The 12402-nt window shown below is 42.6% G+C and overlaps 1 protein-coding gene across 3 annotated transcripts in view; it reads left to right on the top strand.

Moving 5' to 3' along the window:
* The window catches only part of GRIA2 (glutamate ionotropic receptor AMPA type subunit 2), a 158395-nt gene that overhangs the window by 105364 nt on the left and 40629 nt on the right, over positions 1–12402 (top strand). The window lies entirely within an intron of this gene.

Genomic DNA, 12402 nt, shown 5'->3' with positions numbered 1-12402 from the left:
AGAAACAGAAAGGGGGAGATTTATCAAACATGGTGTAAAGTAAAACTTGCTCAGTTGCCCCTAGCAACCAATCAGATTCCACCTTTCATTCCTCACAGACTCTTAAATTAAAGGTGGAATCTGATTGGTTGTTAGGGGCAACTGAGACTGTTTAACTTTACACCATGTTTGATAAATGTCCCCCAAAGTCTTTGATAAATTTTCCCCATAGTGTTGTACATTTCAGTCAGATATATCTCCTTGGCTGAAATATGTGCTGTATGTATCAATAAATGAAGCAACTTGATTTATGTTAACAGCCATCGGATGACTCTTCAAACTGGATTGTTAGTATGTCTATTTGCAACCTAATTGAGCACCTTTGACGGTTGTGCGTGCGCATCAGGACTGTCCTCATACAAGGGTTCAGCCTTTGGGTAGTGTCTTTGAGTTTTTCTCTATTTAAAGTGACACTTTTTACATTCTGATTTCTCTACACAGGTGTAATGGGTAAATTTAGCAGTTTTCATACAATATTTTATATCATACGTCATGATGTTCATGGTTTAAGTAAAAAGTGATCTTTTATCAACTGCAGATTGTGGTAAGTGGGCGGTGCTTCACAGCAACAGCACCACTTGGCCCCGCCCACAGCATCACATAGGCCCCACGCCCTCGGCACCCATTGTATGGGCCGACCTAGAGGGGATGGGGCCTAGTCCTTTAGGCCAGCCTGTTCCAATGGTCGGCGACGGGGCGGGGCCTATGCACATATGATATCATGGAGGGCTGTTGTCGTGAAGCCACGCCCACTTAGCACAATCTGCAGTTGATAAAATATCACGTTTAACTTGAACAAGCACCATGGCGTATGATATAAAATAAGGTATGAAAACTGCTAAATTTACCCTTTACACCTGTGTAGAGAAGGGGGTGACAGTGTCACTTTATGTGTTTACTGTACTACATATACTGTACTACTTCAATATTGTACTTTACATACTGCACTGCTATCAGTACTATATATAATGTTTTGGTGTTTACTTGTGCTTAATGTACAGTACTGCTACATGCGCTACATGTTGCTTACAGCTCTCTGCCTGGGTCACATGTACTATACTAATACATGTACTACATATACTGTACTTTACAGCTGTCTCTTTTATCTACCAGTACTACATGTACTGTGCTGCTTTACACATGTTCTACATGTACAGTACTATTTTCTATCTGCCCTACATGTATAACATTGCACCCCTATATTTTGGTACTATACATTGGTACTGTATATAATTTTACTACTTTATGGCCATCCATTAGTACTGCATACAGTGTACTACTATGTACTTATACTAGGGTGTGCTGTACAGGGGTGTACAAAACCGTTCATCCTTAAGCTATGTTCACACAACGTACAACTACGGCCGTAGTTCTCGCCACAGAAATACGGCCGTAGTTTTGCGGGGTGGAACTATGCCTATTGATGAATGGGATCCTGGCCGGAGCGTACACACATCAATAACGGACATGTCAGTTTTTTGCGGCCAGAATTCAATAAATTCCGGCCCTGTCAGTTCACACAGTGAAGCGAGCTATGGGAAGCTCTGCGCCCGCATAAGAGTTCCGCGGCCGGACGGATCATCCGGCCGGCACTTAAGTACTTAAAGGAGAAGTCTGACTAAATTTTTTAGTATTGTATTGCACCCCAAAAGTTATACAAATCACCAATATACATATAAAGTGCTTTTTTTCACTGCACTTACTACTGCATCAAGACTTCGTGGATAAAATGGTGATGTCATGACCCGACTCCCAGAGCTGTGCGGGCTGTGGCTGCTGGAGAGGATGATGGCAGAGGGACACTGAGGTACACAGGGCACTGGAGGGACACTGAGCATCCCTCTGCCATCATCCTCTCCAGCAGCCACAGCCCGTACAGCTCTGGGAGTTGGGTCGTGACATCACCATGTTATCCAGGAAGTGAAGCCTTGATGCAGTAGTAAGTGCAGGGAAAAAAGCACTTTATAAGCATTTCCCATAATAAGTGTATATTGGCGATAACTTTTTTGTGGGCAATACAATACTTTAATAAAAAATTTTGCCAGACTTCTCCTTTAATGTGATACTGTCACCCCCTTTGTGCATTCTGACATCTCTACACAGGTGTAAAGGGTAAATTTAGCAGTTTTCATACCTTATTTTATATCATACGTCATGGTGCTTGTTCAAGTAAAAAGTGATCTTTTATCAACTGCAGATTGTGTTAAGTGGGCGGGGCCTCGCCGCATTAGCGCTAATTAGCCCCACCCACAACACCACAATATGCCCCGCCCCCTTGATGCCCATTGGTGGGACAGCCTAGAGGGGGTGGGGCCTAGACCTTTAGGTCAGCCTGTTCCAATGGCCGGCGAGGGGGCGGGGTCAATGGGGGGTGTTGTGGTCTGGGCTAAGTGGCGCTAATGCCGCGAGGCCCCGCCCACTTAATACAATCTGCAGTTGATAAAAGATCACTTTTTATTTGAACAAGCACCATGACGTATGATTTAAAATAAGGTATAAAAACTGTGAAATTTACCTTTTACACCAGTGTAGAGATGTCAGAATGCAAAAAGGGGGTGACAGTGCCACTTTAATATAGATATCTGTTGTTGACTTTTGTGTGTAAGGATTTGCTTTACCTATATTATGTTTCCACTTTTCTTCTTTTAATGGGTTAAAATTTGGGGCTTCATAACAACTATACTTCCCAAATTACAATATTTTACAGTCTTGAAATTACTTTTGTACATTGAAATAGACTGTAACAACATTAATGTCTCTGTATTATTGTGATGGTATATATTCATATTTAAGAAAAATGTTTTTATTGCGATTGCTATAGGGAAGGTTACCTCTGTTTCCTAAACTGATGAATGTGAATTATGCATTTCTATAATAAACCTCATTTCCTATATTCATACACAGTGGCAGATTAGAAAAATGGTTATTTAGAAGGCGGTCTGTAATATAATGTGCTGTTGTAATTCACTTCACACCCCCACAGTTATCAGCCTCTGCTTGTACCAAATGTTAGCCCTCATTATCATCAGCCTACACATCTTTAGCAAGCTACAGAACATTCAAACAATTATGCCACATGGAAAAGTCAAGTACACAGTGAATAGTGAGTCATAAAGTGGAGGATGAAGAAAAACACTGAATTGTGGTAGTTACTGTGACTTTCTATTCAATGAAAATAGACTTTTCTGATGTATGCTTACTATAAAATACAGTATCTATGTAGATGTCATCCAGCTGATTATTACTGACACTTAGTTGGGATTTTAAATACAATCACAAAATGTGAAAATAAATCCAAATTATAGAAATTCAATATCCAATATAGAAATACAGCATATCTATCTATCTATCTATCTATCTATCTATCTATCTATCTATCTATCTATCAAATTTCTGGACTTTGCCCCCTCCGACAGCATTGCTGGGGTATATAAGGATATGTTTAAAAATGAATCAGTGAACAGAGCGCCGACCCCGTGGACATATGCTTCATGAATGTATGCAGGGATGCTGTATGCATCATCACCTACTCAATTGCTAAACACAAACATATGGACCATGCACTACCTATTGTTGCAAGGGTGTGCAGTCATTGACATATAAGAAAACTATACAGGAGACAAAAAGGAGAAAAAAACTACGTCAAATATAAATAACCAACACAGTGCAGTGCTGGCTATTTATATTTGACATAGCTTTTCCCCTTTTTTTGTATCACCTACTCAATTACAGTTACGCACAATTAACCATAATGCAAGCTGATTAAGGTTTGATGAAGAATGTCAGTCCATGCCCAGTAGAGCACATAGTCACTCAATGTGGGCTTTAATGGGGAGCAATTTAAACTGTGGAAGTCCAAAGGGGGGCATAGTTATTAGGGGCACAAAGGGGATTTTAAAAGTGGGAGTGATAGGGAAGAGAGAAGATACAGTAACTCTCTACTGGATCTGACTCCTGAAGAACCAGATACAGTTAAATGTGGCACTGGCCCGGGTAGGACTCCACTTCTATGGTTCTATTTCAGATCTATATTCACTATAATTTAGTACAGTGGTAAATGCTTAATTTTTTTTTTGCACATAATGGATTACTTCCTGGCGTATAAGGCAACTGGGCGTATAAGACGACCCCTGACTTTCAAAAAGATTGTCAGGGGTGCGCCTTATATGCCGGAAAATGTTAACCCCTGCCTGACCGCAGCCCTGCTGCTGTCAGACAGGGGTTGATTGCAGCTAAATTTAAAAAAACCAAACAGTTAACTCACCTGGGGCCCGTTCCTGGCCTCCGCGCGCCTCCTGCCCCATTCCCCGCGCAGGCAGTGGGACGTAGTGTAACTGCGCTGGAGATCCCCAAAGCTCTCTCGAGCAGCCGACCATCTAATCGCAGAAGCTCGGAGACGCTTGTCTGTTGGGAGAACTTCGGGAGAATAACAGAAGCTTCTGGTACTTTCGGAGCCTCTGTCTTTCTTCCAAAGCTCTCCCAACAGCCGAACATCTCTGAACTTATTATTATTATTATTATTATTATAATAATTATTTATATTATATATTATTATTGATATTGAAAAATTTAGGCAATGTTAAGTCTTTTTTGTTTACCACTTCAGGAGGGTTCTATTAGAAATATGTAGCTTAATCTAAACACAATAGTCCCAGCTCCTGGTGCTGTGTATCTCCATAGCAATACCAGATGCCAGATATAGAGAGCATCAGGTACGGCATCTGGTAAAGCTGTCTAGAGAAAAACAGCATTGGAAACAGCGTAGCATAGAAAGCAAGAGTGCTGCTACTGCTGTCCATACTGCACTTTATTTAGAAAACTGGTTAGTTATAGTCATTTACAAACTTATAGAAGTAGAAAATAATAAATTTGTACTGAAATGTTTGTTAACTTTTGCATTTATATTTAATGCTTAACTGCATATAATTCCACCTATTCTCTAATTTTCTATAGACTTGCTAATTCTAAATATTCCTACTAATTATTTTACAGAGGAATTTTTATTTATTTTTAATTTCAAGGTCAAAGATGATTATGAATGCTGTGTCATTTCTCTATTATTCCCCCTGGACATGCACTGTTACAAGAAAATGTGCTTCATAATTATTATGGGGAATGCGAGTTATTAACTAAATCATGTATGTCAGGAGTGATGGCAGGTATATGTAAAGTACATTGATAATGCTGTTCTTTAGGAGCTGAAGGCTTACATGCAAAGCATGAATAAAATGGAATCAGGGTCCATTCTAAGTTATTTTATAAAACTAATTCTGAACTATCCCTGTATTGTGTTCTGTACTTTAACTGCATTGTATGCATTATACTTGCATAGTCATACCATTAATACTGTAGTTGCACTCCATACTATAAAATCACTTTATCCTCTACCCATGTACATTGGGAAAAGATACTACAAAATAATCACCACATTCTCATGACCACTTTCTGACCACATTCTACCTTAAATATTGGGGCACTTATTAAACCACTACCCTAGATTTATAATAAAATAGAAGGCAATCCTATTTTCACAGACTTCACATCATCATTTTTGAACTTTGACATCATTGTATCATAGTGACATCAATATCAATTTTAAATGGAACCTGTCACCCCGGTCCCGGGGTGAAGGCCTCCCGACCCTTGCTGGAGCCCTGGATACTTACCCCATCTCGCCAAGTCCCGCTCCTGGAGCTGGTCCCGGGACGAAGATATCCTTGTCGGAAGCCCGACGCGCGCGCTGCATAGATGAGTCCAATGCCCCTGGAGAATGGATGGAGTCGGGCCGGGGTCGGGCGGCCTTCACCCCGGCACGGGGGGGTGACAGGTTCCCTTTAAACCTATACAGTGTTATCACCATTTTTATGATACCATTTTTGTGTGCATTATTCTTGTAAATCATATAATTGTGTAATTCACTATTCTGTAACCTAGAAATGGGATTTAACATTTTTTATACTAACCCTGCATTGTGAATAGCCTTTTTCATTACTGCTGTGCACCAGGGAAAGACAAAATAATCAACATACTATTTTCACCAGAGTAATACATACTATTTTCACCAGAGTTTTGCTCTGCAAACTCAATCTCTAATTTTTAAGTTGTCCTTGACATAGTGGGTGGAGCCTAACATCTACAGATGTAGCAGAAGTTAACTTGATCACAATGATGCATTTAGCTCCACGTTCTAATCGACCTAACATAGCTCCCTGACCCAATTGTTGTGTGGAGGAAATTCTGCTCTTCTTTGTCATTATACACAACATAAGAAGCAGCAGCAGAATTGAAAGCATTATAGAGCGATTCTAGGCAGTTTAAACTGTGCAATGGAGTGCTCTCTGAACTCATCCTTCCTTCCCATCTCCCTCCTTACTTCTCCCTATTCGTAGACATGGATGGGTTGCATGAAACTCGATCTCTCATGAAATTTTAGCTGTAGGGATGGGCAACAAGAACTTTAACAAGAGGAGAAAGAAGAATTTTTCTCTGACAAAATACAATACATAGTTTATCATATTTAATTGTACTTTTGAGAGTTTGCAGTATTTGTTGAAGTGTTACCTATTTAAAGCAAATCTGTAGAAGCATCTAACCTGTTGTTATGCCCCTATATTGCATGGGATGCTAAGGATGACGGTAAATTTCTTACCATGATCCTAGGTGCCATTGTCTGGACATTTGTAGTTAATTTCATATGCTAGTAAGGCATTTTGATGCACTAGGGGACTACCACTCTCAGTGCACTGATCCGCCCCTGCTAGCACTCCCCGCCCCCTCCCCCCCAATGAATATTTGGACAATGCTCTGCTATGTATAAGAAAGGAAGGGCCTGTTGGGGGGAATCGGTGCACTGAGGGGGTAACCCCGCCCCTAGAGCTCCATAACGTCTCATTAACAAATGGAAGTTACTACAAATATCCCAAAAATGGAACTCAGGAGCAAGGTAATAAAATTTACTTTCATCCTCAGCACCCCATGCACTATAGGGATACACTGTATCAGCAGCAGAGCTAAGCTAACATCAAGAGTGCTTGATCGTGTTATAAGCTTTTAACATGCTGATCCTGTCTTTTTAAAGGAAGTGTCCCTGCTACTTGTAACTGTGGATTAGGATACTAGGCTTCCTACTCCAGCTCCATACACACCCATCTCCAGCATGAGACCTAGTGCAGTAGAATCCCTTAACACTGGGTCACAGTGAAAAGTCATCTTAATTTTGACATGATCGGGCTAACAATAAAACAAGAAAAGGCTTCTGAGAAAAAGGGTATATTTTAACAGATTATGGGTATTCTAGTTTGTTTCTGTCCTGGTTTAATATTTCTACTTAGAAGTCTGAATTAGTAAAGGCTAATATTTATAGCTCTCTAAGAATACTCATTTTAGTCACAGGCTATTAAGTCCAGCAATGTTTTAAAATGGGAATGTTAACAAGAGAATAGTTTTGCATAAAGTACACTGCAAAAGCAGGAAAAAATTCAATGTGTGGTGAAATAAAAAAAAAAACAACACATTTTGTGTTTTTAGTGGATGTGTGTTTTTACACCGTTCGCCCTGGGGTAAAACTGACTTGTTATATATGTTCCACAAGTCGTTACGATTAAAACGATATGTAACATGTATAACTTTTCTTGTATCTGATGGCCTGTAAAAAAGTAAAACCATTGTTTACAAATACAGTATACGTTCCTTAACCCTTAGACGACCCAGGGCGTATAGTTACGCCATGGAAGTCTGTCCCCAGACGACCTAGGGCGTAACTGTACGCCCTGGGTGTTTCTCACGCTATGAAGCGCGCTCCGGAGCGGAGCGCGCTTCATAGCAGGTGGGGGCAGGCTGCAATCAGCAGCCGGGACCTCACCGGTAATGACACGCTGCAGCGATCGCGCTGCCGCGTGTCATTAACTCCTTAAACGCCGCGATCGCGGCGCGACCGCGGCGTTTAAGTGTAAGTGACAGGGGGAGTCCCCTGTCACCTACCGATCGGGACCCCCGCAGTGTGACTGCGGGGGTCCCGATCGGTAAAACGGGCCGCCGGAGCTCTCTCACCTGCCTCCGTGCGGTCCGATCGGCGCTCTGGTCACTGAGCCTGCACAGGCAGGCTCAATGAGCAGAGCGCCGATAACACTGATCAATGCTATGCCTATGGCATAGCATTCATCAGTGTAAAAATCCAAGTAGTGAATGTAAAAGTCCCCCAAAGGGACTTCAAATGTGTAAAAAAAAAAAAGTTAAAAACACTAACACACTACCCCAAAACCCCTCCCCCAATAAAAGTTGAAATCACCCCCCTTTCCCATTATATAAATAAAACATATAAAAATAAATAAATAGATAAACATATAATATACCGTAGCGTGCGTAATTGTCCGATCTATTAAAATATAACAAGCGTCATTGCGAACGGTAAACGGCGTACACGTAAAGAGGGAAAAAAGTGCGCGGATTACCGATTTTATGTTACATTATATATATAAAAAAATTAATAAAAAGTGATCAAAACGTCCGATCTTCACAAATATGGTATTAATAAAAACTAGAGATCATGGCGGAAAAAATTACACCCCATACAGCCCCGTAGGTGAAAAAATAAAACCGTTATAAGCGTCACAATAGTCCCATTTTATTTATAATTAATTGCCAAAAAAAAGGATTTCATTTAAAAAAAATATATAACATTAGAGAATCTGCGTAAACCTGCATATGGTTGTGTTCGGACTGACCTATAGAGTAATGGTATCATGTCGCTTTTACCATATAGTGCATTACGTAGACACAGGAACCCCCCAAACGTTACCATATTGCATTCTTTTTTGCGATTTCACCAATTTATATCTTCATAAATAATATATTTGGAATTCCATCATACATGTTATGGTAAAATGAAAGACGCCATTACAAAGTACAACTATTCCTGTAAAAAACAAGCACTTACATGGCCTGTAGATAAAAAACTGAAAGTGCTGGAGCTCTTAGAAGGGGAGGAGGGAAAAAAGGAAACACTAAGATCAAAATTTGCGCGGTCCACTGGGTCATTTTGGGCCTGGTCCTCAAAGGGTTAAAATCGCTCCATTCCCCAAATTTTTTAACACAGTAGGAGTGGAATGAAACCACTGATGATGTAAGGCGCTTGCTCCATTGACTGATCCCAGTAAGTTAGTACAACGCAATAGGAGATTAAAGTACCCAGTGCGTTAATAATGTGGACTGTGTCTACATCATTTGCCCTGGCTGTGTGTTTTGGGCCAGTATCATGCTCAGAGCTGTATTAACAGCTGCTGCTGCCCTAGGCACTAAACCTGAAGATGCCCCATCTTCACTAACAAATTAGCATCATGATTTTCAAGTTTCTGAACATCATATTGATATCTGATTAGTCTTAGGAGGCGTTCCCACATTTACTGTACGTCACCACATGCAGCCAAAACCAGACCCTCATGTAACCAATAGGTGTATGGCCAATAATCCTGGTAACAGCACATGACTACTAAGGAAGAGATGAGAGCAAAGTTTCGGCCACATGCGTTATTCTACATGTAGAAATACTGTATTGTCTGAATGGCGTTTTTAAAACCAACAAATTTCAACATTGAATCAATGATTAGAGCGTATTGTCTGAAGAAATTCTCACCACTGGATTGGTGGATTGGTAGGTAATAGCTCCATCGCCACACCAAACCTGACCAATACCGGCTTACTGTGACTGGATAACACCGTTATTGCAGACCTGAACAATACTGCCATACTGTAACTACAACCATAATACCCCCTTAGTTTAAAAAATAAAAAAATCACAATTTAACAAAAATGCCAATCATCCAATCCTATGACACCCAACTTGTATAACACAGTAGGAGTGGACTGATTATGTAACCCCCTTGCCATCAAATTGTCTCCCTCCCATTCCCTTTTGTGACCGCAAGCAGTGTTTTGCTTGCGATCACAAGAGGCATGCTGGGTCGGGCCCCCTGGCTGACGCGTGGCTCCCCGGCTCTGTCCCGTCCCATCCCCGGCAGCACAAGCATCAGTTAGCTCAGTGTGCGCTGGGGCTGTTACTTCCGGTGCAGGGAGCATTTATAATAAGTGCCCCCCTGTGCCGGAAGTAACAGGGATGGGAAAGGACAGAGCCAGGGAGCCGCACATCAGCCAGGGGCCAGAACGAGCCTGCAGGAGAAGAGAACTGTGACTTGGAAGCGAATTGTCAGGTGAGTTGTGTTTTTTTTAAATTTATCTCTTTTGCACAGACTGGGGGGGCATCTATAAGGGGGATTACATGGGGCATCTATAAGGGGGATTACATGGGGGCCATCTATAAAGGGGATTACATGATGGCCATCTATAAGGGGGATTACATGGGGGCATCTATAAGGGGGATAACATGGGGGCATCTACAGGGGTGTAACATTGAGGGGGCATCTATAAGGGGGATTACATGGGGCATCTATAGGGGGATAACATGGGGGGCATCTATAAGGGGATTACAGGGGGCCATCTATAAGGGGGGTAACATGGGGGGCATCTATAAGGTCATAACATGGGGGACATCTATAAGAGGGATTACGTGGGGGCATCTATAAGAGGGATTACATGGGGGCATCTATAAGGGAGAAAATAGGAGGCATCTATAAGGAGGATAACATGGGGGCATCTATAAGGGGGATAATAGGGGGCCATCTATAAGGGGGATTACATGGGGGCATCTTTAAGAGGGATTACATGGGGGCATCTATAAGGGGGATAATAGAGGGGCATCTATAAGGGGAATAATATGGGGGCATCTATAAGGGGGATAACATGGGGGCATCTATAAGGGGGATAATAGGGGGGGCCATCTATAAGGGGGACAACACAAGGGGGGCCATCTATAAGGGAAAAACATTGGAGGGGCCATCTATAAGGGGAACTAAATGGAGGGGGGGTCACATAGTGTCAGGGCTACCCACTAAATGAATGCACAAAGGGGCCAATACAGATATGCAGTTTGTAGAGGTAAGGATGGTGCCAGAGTGAGGAGCCTAATATGTTTGGCAGATTTTGTGGATTTGTGGCTCGGAGAAGTTCTCGTAACCGCCCAGGGCAGATGGAGAAGTTGTTGAAAATGGAAGAAATCTGGTCAGAGAAGACGTCCCCTGTGAGTCACTAAATATATCTACACTGTAATCTATATGGTGTACAAAGCCTGTGTAGAGCTGGGGCTACCTCTAGATGACTGTATGAGGTGATATTGGTGATATTGATATAGGCGCTTGCTGTATTCACTGATCCCAGTAAATTGGTACAACTCAATAGGAGTTTACAGCACCCATTGCATTAATAATATGGACTGGGACTTCACTGGTCCCCGTGAATTCCTATAGGCACCCAGTTACTTGGTAAACTGGACGCTTGGTTGGCAGCTTAAAAAAAAAAAATAAAATCACCCACAATCAGCTCTCCTATCGTCTCCACTGTGTCCCTAAATCGCTTTGTTAAGGCCCTATTCCACAGTAACGATAATCAGCCGGATCGGCCCCATTTGGCCCGATTCGGCCGATTATCGTTTGGTGAAATAGAGAGAATGATCAGCCGATGATCGTGTCATCGGCTGATCGTTCATTTAGGACCAGACCTAAAATCATTGTTCCCCCACCGTGCATCGCTACGGTCGAATAGAGGTGCGCGGCGGGCGACCGACGATTTGCCAGCAGCAGCATCATACATTACCTGTCAGGTCTTCTCCTCCACGCTGTCTTCCTCCCCGTCTTTCGCGCCCTCTATCTTTTGAATGGCCGGTCAGCCACGGCCTGTGATTGGATGAGTGTGGCCTGTCAGCTGACCGGCCATTCAGAAGATAGAGCGCGCGGGACCCGGGGATGAAGACAGCGCGGAGAAGACCTGACAGGTAATGTATGATGCTGCAAGGGCTGCAAGGACATCGGTAACGATGTCCCTGCAGCCCTCGCTCAACGGTCATCGGGCCGTGGAATAGGCCCAGTAAACGAGCGGCGATCTAGCAGATCGCCGCTCGTTTACATTGTTGATCGGGCCCTCCTCGGCCCGTGGAATAGGACCCTTAGTCTCTCCTGGCTCTGCTCTAACTGCCTGCTCTGATCCTGCTTTTTCCTCTACACACAGCCGACTGGCCACCTGCGTAAACGAACCACCTTACAGTATATAGAGGGTGAGGGGGAGGTGCTGACATCACAGAGGGGCCTGCGCTGATTGGACGGGCACTAGGAATTATGGTTAATCCCTTTTACCTGCCCAGCGATGCGCTAGACAGCATGTGCGGCTGCCATTTTTTATTTATTTTTTGCTTACTTAACGAATTGGCAGGAATTCCCTTCACAGAACAAAGCAAATTGACGGCCCGATTCAGAACGA

The sequence above is a fragment of the Dendropsophus ebraccatus genome, chromosome 7 (assembly GCF_027789765.1).
Source record: "Dendropsophus ebraccatus isolate aDenEbr1 chromosome 7, aDenEbr1.pat, whole genome shotgun sequence".
Taxonomy (NCBI): Eukaryota; Metazoa; Chordata; class Amphibia; order Anura; family Hylidae; genus Dendropsophus; species Dendropsophus ebraccatus.
The sequence above is the reverse complement of the archived record's forward strand: the minus strand, read 5'-3'. Positions and strand labels throughout refer to the sequence as shown.